Raw genomic sequence first — 20256 nt, forward strand, 5'->3', positions numbered from 1 at the left:
AAATTTATCACACAACAACAGATAATCGCCGCTTGTCATTCTATGGCAAACACAATATACATCTCTGTGTCTGCCTTCACGGATTTATATTAAGAAGAAACGGAAATGAATTAAATGCTTTGGTTGCTGTTCCTTGTGAAAGAGAGAAAACTAGGAGGCCTCTTCGCTTCTGTCACCCGATCATTAATTCAGAAACGTATGAACAGATCTACAATTGTTATTTGGATCAGGAAATCGCTGCGGATCCTCCTGAAAGACTTAGGGAGCAAGACAACTGGTGTGTAGAAAATGTATAAGATTTTAAAAAATTCAGTAATGGTTAACATTTAGGACAACGATATGTGCTTAAGTAATTTGTTGTGTAGTATGTCAGTTTACGCAGAAAAATACGGCCACATTTGTCAATATTTTTAAAGGACATCGTATTTGCCGCTAACTGTAGTAATTATTTATATTACAAATAATTTATGTATGACTGTGAACCCCAACAACGAAGAATAAATTTTTAATATAGCTATTACTTTAGAGCTGCTGAATAAGTAGCAACTGCCTTTCAACAATAAAAATACTGAGCTTTATAGTGAAACGTATGGTATATATTGGATATCACTTGAAAGTTACTATAATTTTTTAGTTCTTTTGGAGATCTGCGTAGTATCTTTTAATTTTCACGTGGAATTTCGTGGTCTATCTGCTATTGTTCCATAACTGATGGAAGCCTGTGAGCCAGCTGCGGTGGCCGAGCGGTTCTAGGCGCTTCAGTCCGGAACCGCGCGACTTCTACGGTCTTAGGTTCGAATCCTGCCTCGGGCATGTAGGTGTGTGATATGCTTAGTTAGTTTTAAGTAGTTCTAAGTTCTAGGGGACTGATGACCTCCGATGTTAAGTCCCATAGTGCTCCGAGCCATTTGAACCAATTTGAAGCCTGTGAATTCGAGCCAGTAAATTATTCTTGTTGCGGAACTTGTAGAATAGAACCATGCATTAGCTACGCATTAATTTTGGGGTTTATTTTGCGTTTGAACATGAAAAATCTTGCCCGAATAAAAATGAAATCATTGATTGAAGACCCTCACCAAAAATTATTAACCGTGTAGCTAACTATGTATTCGGAATAATTAAAATTGACGCAATTCCAGCATCAGAGGCAACGTCGCTACCAACTAACCTAGCAGACATTATTATGGAGGAGGCAGAGATTACAGTGGAGCAACAGGTTTGTTGTTTATTCATGCACAGGTCATCTTACAATAATGCTAGATACCTCAGCTAAACACAGCACTGATATCAAAAGTTGGCCGATTCATGTGCACAGGACTATTGCACACCGTGTGCAGTGTTCTCTCATATTGACCTATTTGCGTACTATCGAGCTGATAATGCCAAAAATAATTTTACACTATCATTCACATCTTATCACTAGTCACTGAAATCTTGATATGCAGGGAAAACGTATCCTCTTTGCTGTCATCACCATTACGATACCCGTGTATTTCAGTTATGTATTCCTTACTCTCTGAAAAACTGAGTCAGCGTCCTTCTATAACGAAGGTGTTAAGCTGATGAAGATGAAAGTAGCTTAGTATTATTCATTATTGGCATACAGCTTTTCATCTGCATGCGTTGTGCTGTGAAATTAAGTCGTGGAATGTCAGAGGTAATTTGATATTAAACTATTTTACAATTTCATCAGACCCTACTTCGTGTTATCTAAATAATATTTCACTCAGTAATATACACTGTTTAATGGGAATAGCTTCAATAGCTTTTTAAACAGCATTGTGCTGCTTTTTGCTGTACCAGTTTCTTCCTTGAGAAGTTTATTGTTCATTTCGATCCTGTTGCAGTGTAAGTAGGCTGTTTAGGTTTTTATGTTGGTAACGCCACGTAGCTGGTTGGCATTGTTGGAATATTTGCTATTGTAGTGTTGGGCAGTTGGATGTGGACAGCGCATAGCGTTGCGCAGTTGGAAGTAAGCCGCCAGCAGGGGTGGATGTGGGGAGAGAGATGACAGAATTTTGAGAGCGGACGATCTGGACGTGTGTCCGCCAGAAAAAGGAAATTTGTAAGATTGAATGTCATGAACTGACATATATATTATGACTTTTGAACATTATCAAGGTAAATACATTGTTTGTTCTCCATCAAAATCTTTCATTTGCTAACTATGCCTATCAGAAGTTAGTGCCTTACGTAGTTAGAATCTTTTCTTTAGTTGGCAGTATTGGCACTCGCTGTATTGCAATAGTTCGAGTAACGAAGATTTTTGTGAGGTACCGTAAATGATTCATGAAAGCTATAGGTTATTGTTAGTCAGGGTCATTCTTTTGTAGGGATTATTGAAAGTCAGATTGCGTTGCGCTAAAAAATATATTATGTGTCAGTTTACTGCTGATCAGAATAAGTAAAGAGAGAAATGTCTGAGTACGTTCAGTTATGCTCAGCTGTTTGAAAATCAAATAACGTAAGAGGTCTACCAGCACAGTCATTCTTAATTTATCTAAGGGGGCGTTTCAACATAAAATTTATTTTGAGTCTGCCATTCAAATTTTCTTGTTATTTTAAGACTAGATTTTGTAAAATGTTCATGTATAGAGTTCTTGGAGTACTGATCTAGCTGTCTACTCGCTAGTCATTAGATACGTTAAGCACTACACGTAGGAGACAGCCCGACACCGTTAATAAACCGTGCTGTTCAAAAGGCAAACCGTTTTGCGTTGTAACTTGTATTTAGTCACCGTAATCGTATATTTGACAAATCAGATACACACACACACACACACACACACACACACACACACACACAAAAAACTGCCGAGAGATGAGCAGTATGAGTGGATACGTTATACTTAGCTGGACAAATCTTTTGGAGGGTATGTATTGTAAGGTACTATGTATATCACAGATGGAAGAAAGCAGTGCAGTAATTTTTCAGTTTTTTACAAGCGGTCGTTTTCAGAGTGCATGCCGCTCTGCTGTTCCGTAGGTAAATTATAAGAGTCCGCAAGCTTTGTGCGAGAAGTATTAAACCGCTGACCACAACACTAGTGGTCCAGCTTTTGAACTCCCGCGCAGCACGATTTTAATTAAGGAAAAAAATTTTGAGTTTCGTTCCATTTCCGCAGCCCGTCTGCTCATAATGTAAATGAGTTGCAGCAATGTCTCGTTGCTAATAACGTTAACATATTCCGCTTGTGGGGAAAATTTTATATTGTTTTATGAGGAAATATGCTCTTCTGCTTATGCAGTGAAAGAAATAACAAACATTATGATTAATAGCCTATTTTTGCATTTGCGTATAGGGCGCTGATAACTCATTTTTCATTACTACTACTCGAAATACTTTACATTATACCGTGTACACCACAGTTAAAGCTGAAAATTTGATTTGCCTGGTACAATATTACGTGCGAGAATTTTATTGAACTTCCTGGAATATGTTTCATTTTATTCTCTGTTTCTGGCTTTGCGGACACGTGCCCAATCTGAAATATCACTTTCAGTTAGGTGAAATGGAACATCTTGTGGCAAGGACGTGGATATTGTGACCGCTGAGGCTTTTGATACTGGACTACCGCAGGGCGGACATACCGAAAATCATGTAAAACATCCTCATGTTGCCCTTTGAAGTACGGATACCGTTCCGTTTCAACTGAAATTCCACTTATGCACATCGACGACCAAGACGGGAAGAACGTAAAACACAATAACCTCCGTTTTGTTATCATACACTGCGCTAAGCAAATGGTTAGCTTTTTGCGAAATAATATCTTATTCGCGAGTCGTGTGAATCTGCTGGTCATAACTGTCTGTTTCGCAGTGTTGTTTCTCCAGCGAGTTGTACTTCTGTAGGCTTTTAGCCAAATGCAGTGATTTACAAACAAACGGCTCAAACAGAAGGTAGGACGGACACATTCCTGTATTTTAAAGTAATTTTAGGTCGGTTTTCAAGTAACAGCTGGGGTACTTGCGTTGTCAGATGGTCGTTTGGAGATATAGCGGCTGATTCAGGCTATACGATAAAATGTTTTTATACTTCGTATACCTTGTTTACTGAGGAACCTGTTTCGCTTCTCCGCTTCCAGAAAGTTTTCTGTATTTGGAAACCCTAGTTTCATTTGCTGGCTGTTGGCTGAAAGTTCTCAACAGACGCAAGAACACGATAATGAAACCTGGCCTCGTGCGACTATTGGAAGAAATGTCGGATAATACATTCATTAGAGGTGAACCATTTGGTAAGTTGGACAAGGAAAGGGGAGAATTTCTGCTTTTTGGTTTTTGAACACAACCGATACCCCATTCATCTACCTGATTTAAAGACATCGCGTAAGAGCAAAATAAGAATATTTTTTTTCTTTACTCATAATTTCGTTCTCCCACTGACTGTCAACATCCATATTGACGCTTTTCGGGGATATGATTTCCTTTGAGGTAATTAGTTACGAGTTAATATGCGTACTAGCCGATGGCGTTATATTATTGAGGTTTTGACGGGATGATACCTTGTGAAAGTAGATTTTCCTTTGGATGTTGCTTGTATTGGGTGACATCCTGGTTAACAGGAGCGTGTCGTGCGACTCGGTGGGGGGGGGGGGGGGGAGAGTAGAGGGAAGGGAGATGAAGATAACAAGGAATGACACAGGCGGAAAGGCCCATTATTGTTTCATGTCTGATTACACGACTGCTTAACCATGACTCTAAATTATTATACCTATTAAATTTGCGGGAGTAGGCGAATGGAGCAGTTTAATGAGGGCCAATCACATAATACTAATCGCAGGAAAGACAGATGCCAGACTGACTGAGATTCATTGAAAGATTTCTCGGGTAAGGTTGAAGGTTGTTCACCCGCGAAGGTGGTGCCTAACAAAACCTACGTTTTACAGACAGAATAGTACGGCTCCTCGTCTGGGACGCTTATCAGGCAGAAAAAATAGAAAAAATAAAGATCCGAAGAAGAACTAAGAGTTTCGTCACAGGTTCATTTGGTAAGCTTGAGATCCTCACGGAGATGCTCGTCAAGAGGAAAACAGTACAAGAGAAGCGTTTTATACCACAGTCCTGTTTGTTGTTAAAATTACCAGAGAGTACGCGCTTAGAAGAATCGACTAACACATTGCTTTCTCCTACTTATACCTAACGAAAAGGCTATGGAGACAAAAACAGAGAAATTCGAGCCGATATGGAGGCTTACCAATAGTTTATTCTCTCCAGCCTTTCCTAAAAGGAAAGGAGGGAAGTGATAGTGGCAGAAGAAGTACCTCTAGGTACACATCGTAAGTTTGCTTGTGTAGTATGGATTCTAAAGGTCTACTTCCGAGAAAGAAAGTAGGTAATTTAGTCCAGTGACGAGTGATTTAGTAACTAAATGTGTTTGGATAAAATTGATTCGTAGAGTAGTTCAGAATAAGACAATCAAATTTGATCCACCACAGTAGAGCGTAGAGGATTGAGTAATTTGCTTCACCGCTCTATCTCACACTTGTGAAGATCTCAACTATCTATTTTGTAGAGTTAATTAATAGCCCTCGTTCCAATCAATATTACTCTCTCTCTCTCTCTCTCTCTCTCTCTCTATCCCCTCTTTCTGCTACTGTCGGACAGGAGTGGTTTGGAGTGCCTCCTGTTTGCTAACATCTCTATTCGAAAGAATAGGTCGCTTATAGTGGATGCAAGTGCCACAACATTGCCTCCGGTTCTGTTTTTGCACTCGCGGCTTTTTTATAGGGTCATTGGTACCCTAGATTAGAGTATGGTCTGAATTTTCCCAGCAGAAAATAGAAGCTAGTAACTGACGTTATCACTGTGGATTATTGTTACTTTGAGTCTTCAATTCATAATTTATAACGAAAATATTGCAAGTTTTTTGCAAATATTTTCGGGCAACACCGAGCGGGGTGACGCAGAGGACTTGTATTCTGGACCACGGTGGTTTAAATCTCCGTAAGATATGAATTTTTAATGTATTCGACAAGTCGCTTAAGGCAAATGTGGTCTGGTTCCATCACAACTCGAGATTATGCTCTGCGACTAATAATATTGTCGTTGATGGGACCTTAACATTTGAAAGTTCATTCTCCTTCGATTAGTACTTCCCCGTAGATCGTGTCTCTTCTTTTCACTTTTGATGTCTTCTCGTTTCTCCTTGCAATGACTCAGTAAATTCAGTTTTTCTTTGTATAAGTTAGTTAGCTTTCACGCCCAGTGTCATTTCGAATAAAATAATTTTTTCTTTCTTTTCGTTCTGTTAATCAAATAATTTTCTTTGGAGTATTGCATTTATTTTCATTATACATTTTCGATTATTTATCTCAGATTTGTCCTCCGCTGTAGCCAAGCGGTCAACGTGGGTGGCTGCCTTACTGAGGACCTAGGTTCAGTCCCTGGTGCCGCCAGATATGTGCCCTTGGTGGGGAGCCTGAACTGGGGTCCCTCCCAGTGGTTGGCGGAAAACTGCGTGGTGTACTGTAATCTGGACTATGGTATGGCCTGGTGCTACAGGCTGGCATTGTCTGAATATTACAGAGGAAGTCACTTCATCACAAGGAATGGCAGTATATAGAGTCACTGATATGGTGCGAGGGAGTTGTTTAACAGTACACAGATACAAATTTGGTGTTGGACGTCGACAACGCACTGACCTGCTTTACAGATAAGTAACATTTTGAAAAGTCAATCTCGAGATTTCTGTTTGCCTGAAAAGTAATTATAATATGAGCACTAAATTCATTTAAAAAAAAAAATACTGTTTATTCATAATAACAGTCATTCCTTAATCGCTACAAAATATCTTTATTATTATATTGCTCGTGATTTTTTCCATTTTCTTACTTTTTGTGCACGTGATTCAATATGGTTCCACAGTACTGCAATAGTTACGTATTATGCAAATGAAGTGTTGTTAGGTCGCATACGAGTAGAAGTCGTTGATCGCACCTCCGTCGTATTTTATAAATTGAAACATTTCTTTTAGAACACACTTTAAAGTAAAGTGGTCCTACATCGTGTTATTGCATAGAAGTTAGTTGTCACATGACGCTGGCTGTCCAAACGGCCTCTAATGAACATTCCATAGTAGGAAACGTCATTCACATCGTAAAATCCGATTGCCACATTACGCCTCCTAGCCTAATTTTTAAACCTTTTTTATCTTCCGCGTTTTGCTCCGTAAGATCAAATTGAGTAGCAAATCTCTATGGTCGTGGATCGAGTCAGTACATGAAACAATAGATAAAATAAATTTACACGAATCCTATGCCGAGGACCAGTTACTGAGTATATATTAGCATAATCAGTAACATAACAAAGTAATTTTCTACATTCTTACTTCCAAGAATTCCTCCACAGAAAGAAGTGACGTATGACGATATTCTTCAGTTTAGTCTTGAAAGTACAAGGATTGTAGCTAAGATTTTTTAATTCTTGTTGTGGCTTATTGAAAATGAAAGCAGCAGAATACTACTCGTCCTTCTGCACAAGAGTCAAAGAGCTGCGATTCGAATGCAGACTGAGTTTCTTCCTGGCATTAATTGAGTGAAAGCTCAATTGTTAACAACAAACGTCATCAAAGAAATCGAACATTGGTCGACGAGAGGTCCCCGAACTTAAACCACATATTTCTCGAGAAGCCCGTTTCTGAGCCAAAAATACTGCCTGCGACTGGGTAGACTTACCCCAATGCCGTATGCCATAAGAAAAGTAGACCAGTTTTCATGTTGGACTATTAATTATTCCAGATTTCTAACAGTAAATAGAGCACACTTCAGTTTTTGTACAGGATCCAGAACATGGGCTTTCCATGACTGCTTACCATCTGTCTGAAGACCTGAAATTTGAACTGTTCGGACTCACTTGTCATACGCCCATTCTCTGAAGTGGAATCAGTTTAGCTGAATTATGTGTTAGAAACTATAGAAACCGAGTCTTACTTTCATATAACATCAATTTATTCCCTACAAGCCATGAATTTATGTCCTGAACTGCAGTATTTGATACATCACGTACGTTGCAGTCAACATCTTTCACTACCACAGTAAATATTTCTAGATTTGTTCGCTCTCACTTTTCGGATCCTCTACCCAGCGGTTGACATTTGACTTCGAGCTACACCGTGTCTGAACGCATACTCCACTACTGGGTTTTTGATTTAGTAGAAATACTAAATCACTCAGCAATGGACACAATGTAGGGCGTAGTGTGAACCAGCCCTAACTGAGCGTCACCTAAAACTGCTTTGACGCAGGCTATGCAGTGAGTCATGACTTACATCAAAATGAGTTCTTGGTAATTTGCACCCTGTTATCCCAGAACGCGGGTCAAGTGTCTCAAATATAACTGTACCACATTGCGAGATCGATAAAGAATCTTTGATACTTGCTGTGGAGTGCGTGATGATTTACAGGGTGATCAAAAAGTCAGTATAAATTTGAAAATTTAATAAACCACGGAATAATGTGGATATAGAGGTAAAAATTGACACACATGCTTGGAATGACATGGGGTTTTATTAGAACAAAAAAAACACCATGCCTGAAGTCGCAAGTGTATCGTGACCGACCGACATCTCTAGGGATGCTGAAAGACAACATCCGACGCCAATGCGTCACCATAACTCCGGACATGCTTTACAGTGCTGTTCACAACATTATTCCTCGACAACAGCTGTTTTGAGTAATGATGGTGGACATATTGAGCATTTCCTGTAAAGAACATCATCTTTGCTTTGTCTTACTTTGTTATGCTAATTATTGCTATTCTGATCAGATGAAGCGCCATCTGTCTGACATTTTTAGAACGTTTGTATTTTTTTTTTGGTTCTAATAAAACCCCATGTCATTCCAAACATGTGTGTCAATTTGTACCTCTCTATCTACATTATTCCGTGATTTATTCAGTTCTCAAATTTATACTGACTTTTTGATCACCCGGTACATGAGAATATGTTGGTAGTGATGTGAGCACTGGTTTCCCGGAATACGAGCCGCGTGTCTCAAAAACAATAGTACCACATAGCGCGATGGGTAAAGAATCTTTGATACTTTCTGTGCAATATGTGAGATTTACATCAGAATGGATTGTTGGTGCTTTGAACCCTACTTTCTCGGAAGATGAGTCGAACCCCTCAAAAATAACTGTACTGCCTCGCGCCGTGAGTAAAGAAGATGCGGTGTCATCCCACATATCCTTTGCGGCAACCGCGCGTCACTCATTTCTCACCAGGGTTCGTGCGACGGCTGCGTACGCCGCAGGTGGCCGCACCGCGACTGTTGGCCGAGGAAAAAGGGTCGCAGGAGGGTTGCGGTGGGAGAGGGAAGGGCCACACCGGGAGGGAGGCAGCTGTCAGCTGGCGGCGAGGGGCGACGTGATGTCATTAGCCGTGTCGTAACTTGTCCATTTGTGACACAAACATGATAACTACTGTCGGTGCGGGCGCAACCCCGCCGCGCTACGCTGCGCCAGAGGAAAAACATAATGCAGTTGTAGCGGCTGCTATCTGGCGGCCGTCGTGGTCAATACTGGGGACGCGACCGGCGAGACGCGGCGCGCGGCACCAAACTCAATTACGGCGAGTGAAAGGGAGAGGGCGTGACGGCGCTGGCACTGTCGGCGGCGACAGACAGAGGGCGGCGCTCATCCACACCGCAGGACCTCCCCGCCTGCTGTTCACGCCGCGGCCGTCCGACAGCATTCGCCGCACCAAGAAAATGTGAGCTCCAAACCTGATAGATGTCAGAAATACTGTACTTCCAACTTGCGTTGGAGGCGGTAACGAAGAACAGGAAGTACCTTGTCTGACAAGGTGTAGCACGCAGAAGATGTGATTGATTGTAAATGTAAATTCGTTCAGGTACATGTACTGAAGAGCCAAAGAAACTGATACACCTGCCTCATATCATGTAGGGAACCCCGAGCACGCGAAGGCGCCGCAATACGACGTGGCACCGACTCAATTAATGTCTGAAGTAATGCTGTAGGGAACTGACACCATGAATCCTGCAGGACTGCCGACAAATCTGTAGGAGTATGAGGTGGTGGAGATCTCTACTGAACAGCACGTGGCAAGGCACCCCAAATTTGTTCAATAATGTTCGTGCCTGGGGAGTCTGGTGGCCAGCGGAAGTGTTTGAACCCAGGAGAATGTTCCTGGAGCTACTCTGCAGCAATTCTGGAGGTGTGGAGTGTCGCTTTGTCCTGCTGGAATTGCCCAAGTCCGTCGGAATGCACAAAGGACATGAAAGGATGCAGGTGATCAAAAAAATGGTTCAAATGGCCCTGAGAACTATGGGACTCAACATCTGAAGTCATCAGTCCCCTAGACTTAGAACTACTTAAACCTAACTAACCTAAGGACATCATAAACATCCATGCCCGAGGCAGGATTCGAACCTGCGACCATAGCAGCAGCGCGGTTCCGGACTGGAGCTCCTAGAACGGCTCGGCCTCAACGACCGGCTGCAGGTGATCAGACAGGATTCTTACATACGTGTCACCTGTCAGAGTCGAGTCGTATCTGGACATATCAGGAGTTCCACATCACTCCAACTGCACACGCCCCACACCATTCCAGAGCCTCCACATGAACACTCGGCCGGCCGGTTCTAGGTGCTACAGTCTGGAACCGTGTGACCGCTACGGTCGCAGGTTCGAATCCTGCCTCGGGCATGGATGTGTGTGATGTCCTTAGGTTAGTTAGGTTAAATAGTTCTAAGTCTAGGGGACTGATGAACTCAGAAGTTAAGTCCCATAGTGCTCAGAGCCATTTGAACCACGAACACTTGCGTGCTGACATGCAGCTTCCATAGATTCATGAGGTTGTCTCCATACCCGTACATGTCCACCCGCTCGATACAGTATGAAACGAGAGTTGTCCGACCAGGCAACATGTTACCTGTCATCAACAGTCCAATGTCGATGTTGACGGGCCCAGGCGAGGCGTAAAGTTTTTTGTCGTGCAGTCATCAAGGGTACACGAGTGGACCTTCGGCTCCGAAAGCCCATATCGATGATGTTTCGTTGAATGGTTCGCACGCTGACACTTGTTGGTGGCCCAGCGTTGAATCTGCAGCAATTTGCGGAAGGGCTACACTTCTCACGTTGAGCGATTCTTTTCAGTCGTCGTTGGTCCTGTTCTTGCAGGATCTTTTTGCGGCCGCAGCGTTGTTGGAGATTTGAGGTTTTACCGTATTCCTGATATTCACGATACACTCGTGAAATGGTCGTACCGGAAAAATCTCCACTTCGTCGCTACCTTAGAGTTGCTGTGTCCCGTCACTCGTGCGCCGAGTTTAACGCAACGTTCAAACTCTCTTAAATCTTGATAGCATGCCACTGCAGCAACAGTTATCGATCGCACCAGACGCTTGATGTTTCTGTATTTGAATACGCATGCCCATACCAGTTACTTTGGCGCTGCAGTGCAGTATCGCAGGGTACAGGAATGATTACAGTTGCAGTTCTCCGTGAGAGGTAGTGCATGCACAAGATTGCAATAGTTTGGTTCGTGTTTTGTGTTGTCAAGGATAATGCTTAGGTACGCATAAAACCATTGTGAGGGGCGGCCAGAGGAGTGCTCTACTCAGAATCTCGGGTGTTTCCGGAGCGACCTAGATCGAGGCACCACGTATGGTACTGGGAGTTTTCCCTGTAGACATTACAGTTAGCCAAAGAGTAGCAGCCTACTGGGAAGGCACGACAATGTAAGAGAAATAACTGGACAAGACATAACCGACAAACGGAAATTAAACACGTGCAGAACTGAAAAGTGGCAGACAGAATTGGACACAACTGACAACGGAAGATGGGTCTATTTTTTCTTCCCCAGTTTCCGAGAGCAGATGAATTTGAGGTACATAAGACTAAAACGCGGCGCTGTGCTCTTTCTCAAGGGCCGTGGCACCTCCATACGTCTGGCCTAAAACAGATTCACTCTTGTAGCTGCGGTGTGAATGGCCCATCTGAACACTTGGTGCTCGTCTGCAATGCCCTCGGACACGTAAGACAGACAGTACGGATCCAATACATAGGACACCTAATACGCAGACAGGATGACAACTCCGCAGACTAAGTATCGCGAGCATTTCATATCAGTTACAAACAGGAGAGACCATACACTATAATAAGACAGGCTTCACATTTGACAGATCGGCAGTATATTTTCTTTAGATAAACTCTGGCGAGACTTCGTTGTTCCTGTCTCCTCCGTAAGGGCGTGCCTGATTCTGCAACTAGTAGGAGGTGGGATTCTCTCCGCAAATACCTCCCGTGCAGGGAACTTGACGTCCTTGTCCCTAGTATTCAGTATGCTCATGATACTTCCTCCATATCGCACAGTTATGTTTACTTCCAGTATATACACCCCTGATCAAACTTCCTGCTTGGGAATTAACACTTCATTCCCCAATGTGCGTGTCAGTCTCACGTCCTTCCCCTCGGCAAATCACTACTCCTGTCTTGCTACTGCTACCGGGCGTTCTTGTAGAAGGCAATCTCTGTCTGTTCAGCTTGTCGGCTCCATTCAGTTGTTTTGCCTCCTTTTTGCTTATTTGTTCCGGGCCTGGATACAGCTGCCTGTGATGGCGCCTGCAGCATCCGGCCTGTTACTGGTACAGCGTGCAAACCCTTATATAAGTCCCAGGGCGAGTCTTCATTGTGCTCTTGGGCTGCTATCGCCTCTGAGCCTATTTGCCCTTTGAGTGGCGCAATGCTGGAACCACTGGCTACTGTAATCCGAGTACTGCCGTACTTCGTCACGGAAGTATTACTAGCTTGTTCGGCCTTCCGTTGTTTATTACTTCTGACCGCACACTGCACTACGAACGCATCCTCTCGTGCTTCCTGTAATTTAACCCGTACACCCCTTATCCACACTTCACACTTTGTTATACTCAAGGTAATCTCTGCCCAGAAATCCATCAAACAGTAAGTCAACACGAGCATCCATAACTTATAATTTAGTAACCAAGTCGGTTCCGGCTCTCGGTTTCAGCCGTACAAGCAAATGTCCTGCTGTCCGTATCTCTTCATTATATATGCTTTCAATCCTCATTGCTTTTCTGAGATCCCATTTTACCGGATCCTCCAATACGTTAGCCTTAATTAAACTGGCGTGAGCGCCGCTATCAATAAATAACTTCGTCTCGATTTGTTTTACATCTGTACTCCGCAACAATACATAATAATTCGTTCCGCTACAGTCGATGATCCTTATAACACCTGACATGGCGTAGTGGGACTGCGGCATTATGCCCGTCGATCGTTTCCTGGTGCGTTTTTCTTGCTTACATTGGCCCATCTACTCTCTTGACGCTCTCAGGCATAATGGCCAGTCCGGTCACATGAGAAGCAAGTGACGGGTTTCGCTTTCGTGCATGGAGGAGTGTGCCCTGTCAAATAGCGTTGCGTCCACCTTACAGGTGGAGGACACTGGGATCGTGAACCGTTTCCCTGAAATTCTCTAACATCGACGAACTTGATAGATAGTCGCGTACATTCAGGTTTAAGTGGAATTGCTTGGACAGCCTCTACTTTGCGGACAGTATACTTCCGTCTGCTCTCTCGCCCTAAGTGGCCCCCGTTACCACAGTTGAAGCATTTGGAATCAGTCTTTTGTTGGAGCATAGTCACCACCCTGCATTTCTCTTTGTCAGACGTAATCCCATATTCCTCGGTCGTGGCTAAATCAGTTGCTTCTGACACTGTTAATTTATAGCTCTAAATACGTACCACTGTCCTGATGCGTTCATGGCACAATCACTGAATGAACACAGCTCTTCCCGACTTTTTAACTGATGCATTACTACCGAAAATTTTGTCCTCCTCCATGACTCTCCTCATGGTTTCTTAAAAGTTCAAAAATGGTTCAAATGGCTCTGAGCACTATGCGACTTAACTTCTGAGGCCATCAGTCGCCTAGAACTTAGAACTAATTAAACCTAACTAACCTAAGGACATCACACACACATCCATGCCCGAGGCAGGATTCGAACCTGCGACCGTAGCGGTCGCTCGGCTCCAGACTGTAGCGTCTAGAACCGCACGGCCGCTCCGGCCGGATTCTTTAAAGTGATACTGCACAGTGTCCACACTGGAGCCCCAATGAACCACTTTCTTTTTCTTGCGAACTTTCAAACGTAGTACAAGCTTACTAATCAAGAGTCCGCTTGTTATCATAATTCTCTAATAGAATTGCTCTCACAGCAGACCAAGTTTCAGTGTGATCTGTATCTAACAACTTACTTCAGGCAGAGAACGTTATTGACCAATGATACACTTAGGGAATACTTGCTTAGGTTCCACTAAACTAAAAACGTCACCATTGTTGTCCAAAACTTCCGAAAGCTATTCCCTGTCTCCGTCGAATTTTCGCGGGACTAGTAGCCTTGATGTAGGTAAGGTACTCCCTATACTCGTCAGAAGTTGGCGCGTTGTGTTAATCGGTGTCGGTCTCCATGTGTACAGGCCCTGCTGCCTTTGCAAGCCGTTAGAGGCGAAGCTGAGGTGAGCCTTGCACCCAACCAGTGCTGGTGTGGTAAGCTGTCCTCGGTTGTGGAGCTCACGGCGGCGGCAGTGCGTTGCGACCTCCTCGGATGTGGTGAGCTTCATGCTCATGGCGGCTGCTGTGCGGTGTGAAGCTCTCTATTCCCATCTCAAAATCGTCAAGCTGTGAATCCAGACTTGGATCAGAGCTGAATCGTTCTCCCGCTACACATTCCTGTACTCCGAAACTCCTATCTCATCACTCTAGAAGGTAATCCCCACGTCTGACAACACTTTACGTGCCCCCTGTCGTGTCCTGAGAGAGAGTAAGAAGGACCGCGATAAGGGCGACAGAAGAGCTTACTTCTTGCGGTTGAAATCGCTGAGGTTAACTGGTGGTGGGTCGCTTGCTGATACCCCAACCTCGGCTGAAAATCGAGTTTTGAGTGATGCAGAGTACAATCATGAAGAAGATAGAAGTGACTAACTATCGATATTGTATGGAAGTACCCCTGGCGCATTTCTCTATATACAAGTCCTCAACTACGGTGTCCTAATTCAACGTTCTGTAACCCTAACATACGTTCGACTTTAGCTGAGGCTTGAGAAATAAACTAAGTCCTAATCAGACTGACGAGAGTCGTGGAGACGGCGTCATCTGCTCGTAGCTCGTGCCGCGCCCTCTTCAGCAGTGCTGGAGGGTTCCATTCATATGGCTTCATTTTTACTCACCACTACTAGTAGAAGGTTCGATGAATCTGCCCTGTGCCCTATGCTTGGTTGATCAAGCGGTTAACGCGTGATGCTCTCAGTGTTTGGTACACTTGGGATTTTCCTGCCTTACATCTTTAGACCCTGCAACCAAGAGGCTAGTTACATGCTGTTGTTGCGTACCCTAGGCCCGTTATCGAGTTCAAATACTTGCTCGCCTCCTCCAGAGTCAGCTCACCTATATGTCACGTGTTTTAGTACTAAACTCAATCATCAAAACATATAGATGAACTATCTACATATATGTCGAGACTGGTGATTTAGCGATAGCTGCATGTAGTTCAACTTTTTCGTTCAGGGGACTGGCCATCCTCTGTACTAAAAAACTGAGTGAAATTGTCAACTACAAACTTGAAGAGGTATCATTTGAAACCGGCACGGACCAAACGACGAAAATAGAGATACACAGGGTCGTCAGAAATAGCCTAAATAACTAGTAGGCGTGATGAAGGGGAGGTTGTGCTGCGAAATAACTGTAAAGAAAAAAATTCGATCCTTAGTTTCCGAGTTACTTAGGACTGAAGTAGCCGATCAGGTTGCCGTGTGCGCAAATTCCAGCAGTCTGGGAGACAATGTAGACAAACTTGTTCTTAGTTTGGTTTCCTCAAACCAAACAAACGTAGCTTTTGTTCACTTTCGAAGTAGGTAAACTGTAGCTAGTAAAGAATATTCGGACAAGTCGTAACTCACGGACCCACAGATGTCTGTGCACTGCCACATTTTAGCGCTTGTAAGTTCTCGCATTTCCGTGCGCAACAGCCCGAGTGGCTAACTTCAGCGTCAAGTAAGATACGGCGTGAAGTAGCGAATTTTGTTCTTTACATTTATTTCTCAGCACAATCTCCCCAGAAACACCCTTAGAAGCTTTTCAGACTGTTTATAACCACACTGCATAGAACGACAAAAAAGGAACTTAAGGAGCGTACCTGGATATCGAGAGATCGCGGGACCTTATCTCGATCGGAACACGTATTTTTGAGTTTTAACCTAGCTTTCACCTCTCAACGACGTGAAGAGCACCCAGAAACAATATGTGGTTCTTATTCGACTTGGGTCACGTTTCCCCAGTTGGATAATTGGATAATTGTGTTAAGTTAGGGACACGCATGTCACCGCAGTGGCGTCTGATAGAAAGACTTGCACCAGTCCACTGAGCCACAATAAATTATTATCATTACCTATATACGGAATTAAGTTTGTACGGGAAGCGCAGAGTCTGAGTCCTACTCGCACTTGTCCGACTTTTTTAAGTAAGTGAACTGCTTCTGAAACGTTAACTCCTGAAATGATACATGCCTTTTCGAGAACGCTGAAATACGATTTTGAGTATATCATTTAAAAATAATTTGTCCAAGGATTGGTAAGACCAATTACCAATGTGAATGATTGTGTAAGAGTAATTTCTTACAGTTTTTGGCTAGTGTTGATTCACACAGAAGTTTGATTTACATCCTTAAATTGCAGTTCTTAGGGATATCCCTCATGGTACGAGACGTATGTGACGGTTTGGTAGCATGACTCAAGGGATTCATTAATTTAGTTTCAAATGAGAATGAAGTGCTTGTATTTATATTTTAGTGGGATTCACAGGTACAATTAGAGAACGATTAATTTCGTAAATGTGATACATGAACGACCAGAGTTATGAGGCGTGAAAGGCAAAGTGCGTAAGCACCATAAAAAAAGATTGGCATGCTTCTGCCCCAGAACACATGTGATGAACCAATCATAACAGATTTTTCTGACTTAAGCTTACTGGAATTAAACAGCATTTTCGACCAAACTTTTGAAAGTATCTCGCATGGTCTTTAATGTATTTGCCTCTTGTTTACGTATTCTACAAACCACCGCCTTTTCCTTTCTGCTCTAAACAGGAAAATGTAATCATATTGAACTCGTCGATTTGATGATTACTGACGTTTTCACAAAAAACTGCCAAATTTTCTAAATCAGAGAATCATAGATACTAGCAGAGAGCAGTTTCACCTTTATTAACCTAGTACAATCACATAACATTACGAGATTCGGGTGGCCACTATGGCCTCCTACGTTACGATAATTTCTCAGGTCCTTTTGTAAGCATATTAATGAGATCACTGTAAAAACGTTAGGGATTATTTCGTTTTTTCCGAGACACTCTATATCCGTAACGCTCTACTTAATGAAGAAATAATTACTTCAGTATATCGGTAGAGAAAGCCGTAATGGGTCTGAGACACACACACACACACACACACACATATATATATATATATATATATATATATATATATATATATATATATATATATATATATATATAGGGTGTTACAAAAAGGTACGGTCAAACTTTCAGGAAATATTCCTCACACACAAGTAAAGAAAAGATGTTATATGGACATATGTCCGGAAACGCTTAATTTCCACGTTAGAGATCATTTTAGTTTCGTCCACCTACGCTCAATGGAGCACGTTATCATGATTTCATACGGGATACTCTACCTGTGCTGCTAGAACATGTGCCTTTACAAGTACGACACAACATATGGTTCATGCACGATGGAGCTCCTGCCCATTTCAGTCGAAGTGGTAGTACGCTTCTCAACAACAGATTCGGTGGCCGATGGATTGGTAGAGGCGGAGTAATTCCATGGCCTCCACGCTCTCCTGACCACAACCCTCTTGACTTTCTTTTATGGGGGCATTTGAAAGCTCTTGTCTACGCAACCCCGGTACCAAATGTAGAGACTCTTCGTGTTCGTATTGCGGACGGCTGTGATACGATACGCCATTCTCCAGGGCTGCATCAGCGCATCAGGGATTCCATGCGACGGAGGATGGATGCATGTATCCTCGCTAACGGAGGACATTTTGAACATTTTCTGTAACAAAGTGTTTGAAGTCACGCTAGTAAGTTCTGTTGCTGTGTGTTTCCATTCCATGATTAATGTGATTTGAAGAGAAGTAATAAAATGAGCTCTAACATGGAAAGTAAGCGTTTTCGGACACATGTCCACATAACATATTTTCTTTCTTTGTGTGTGAGGAATGTTTCCTGAAAGTTTGGCCGTACCTTTTTGTAACATCCTGTATATATATATATATATATATATATATATATATATATATATATATATATATATATATATATATATATTGTATATATATATATACAGGGTGAGTCACCTAACATTACCGCTGGATATATTTCGTAAACCACATCAAATACTAACGAATCGATTCCACAGACCGAACGTGAGGAGAGGGACTAGTGTAATTGGTTAATACAAACCATAAAAAAATGCACGGAAGTATGTTTTTTAACACAAACCCACGTTTTTTTAAATGGAAGCCCGTTAGTTTTGTTAGCACATCTGAACATATAAACAAATACGTAATCAGTGCCGTTTGTTGCATTGTAAAATGTTAATTACATCAGGAGATATTGTAACCTAAAGTTGACGCTTGAGTACCACTCCTCCGCTGTTCGATCGTGTGTATCGGAGAGCACCGAATTACGTAGGGATCCAAAGCGAACGGTGATGGACCTTAGGTACAGAAGAGACTGGAACAGTACATTACGTCCACATGCCAACACCTTTTTATTGGTCTTTTTCACTGACGCACATGTACATTACCATGAGGGGTGAGGTACACGTACACACGTGGTTTCCGTTTTCAATTACGGAGTGGAATAGAGTGTGTCCCGACATGTCAGGCAAATAGATGTTCAATGTGGTGGCCATCATTTGCTGCACACAATTGCAATCTCTGGCGTAATGAATGTCGTACATGCCGCAGTACATCTGGTGTAATGTCGCCGCAGGCTGCCACAATACGTTGTTTCATATCCTCTGGGGTTGTAGGCACATCACGGTACACATTCTCCTTTAACGTACCCAACAGAAAGAAGTCCAGAGGTGTAAGATCAGGAGAACGGGCTGGCCAATTTATGGGTCCTCCACGTCATGGTAATGTACATGTGCGTCAGTGAAAAAGACCAATAAAAAGGTGTTAGCATGTGGACGTAATGTGCTGTTCCAGTCTCTTCTGTACCTAAGGTCCATTACCGTTCCCTCTGGATTCCTACGTAATTCGGTGCTCTCCGATACACACGATCGAACAGCGGAGGAGTGGTACTCAAGCGTCAACTTTGGGTTGCAATATCTCCGGATGTAATTAACATTTTACAATGCAACAAACGGCACTGATTACGTATTTGTTTATATGTTCAGATGTGCTAACAAAACTAATGTGGTTCCATTTAAAAAACGTAGGTTTGTGTTAAAAAACATACTTCCGTGCATTTTTTTATGGTTTGTATTAAACAATTACACTAGCCCCTCTCCTCACGTTCGGTCTGTGGAATCGGTTCCCCAGTTTTTGATGTGGTTTACGGAATATATCCAGCGGTAACGTTAGGTGACTCACCCTGTATATATATATATATATATATATATATATATATATATATATATATATATATATATATTACTGTGTGGCTCAGACCCATTACGCCTTGACATGAGCAAGAACGGCATGTATATACTGTGTGGCTTCTCTTGCTGTTATTGCACATGTCTTTCTTCAACATCATTAACAATCTGGAAAATGATGTATTTATATGCACTTTCATGTGCGACACACTTAACTGTGTCGATACTACAACACCCTGTAACTTCTAATGTACCTGAAAATTCTGCTGTACCACATTAATTGTCAGATAATCTGAAATTTGTTCGCTAATTTCCTCCGTAATTTCCTTGGTTGAAGGGATGTTGTCATTGAGTAACATGTAACGTGATCTTATGTCCAGGCACGTTTGGCATGACTCAAAAACCGTTTGTAGGGCATAGTCTACAGGGAGAATTCCTTTTATCGCTGTCTCCATTAAGTGCATGTAAGAACGATGCCAAATTAAGGAAGCAACACCGCAAGGAACTTCTCGAAACCTAGTATACTCACCTTCTCCACTGTTTGCATGCGACAAGTGTGATGCCATCACCGGAAATCGAACCCGAAATTTTCCCG

This window comes from Schistocerca piceifrons, chromosome 4 (genome assembly GCF_021461385.2).
Source record: "Schistocerca piceifrons isolate TAMUIC-IGC-003096 chromosome 4, iqSchPice1.1, whole genome shotgun sequence".
Taxonomy (NCBI): domain Eukaryota; kingdom Metazoa; phylum Arthropoda; class Insecta; order Orthoptera; family Acrididae; genus Schistocerca; species Schistocerca piceifrons.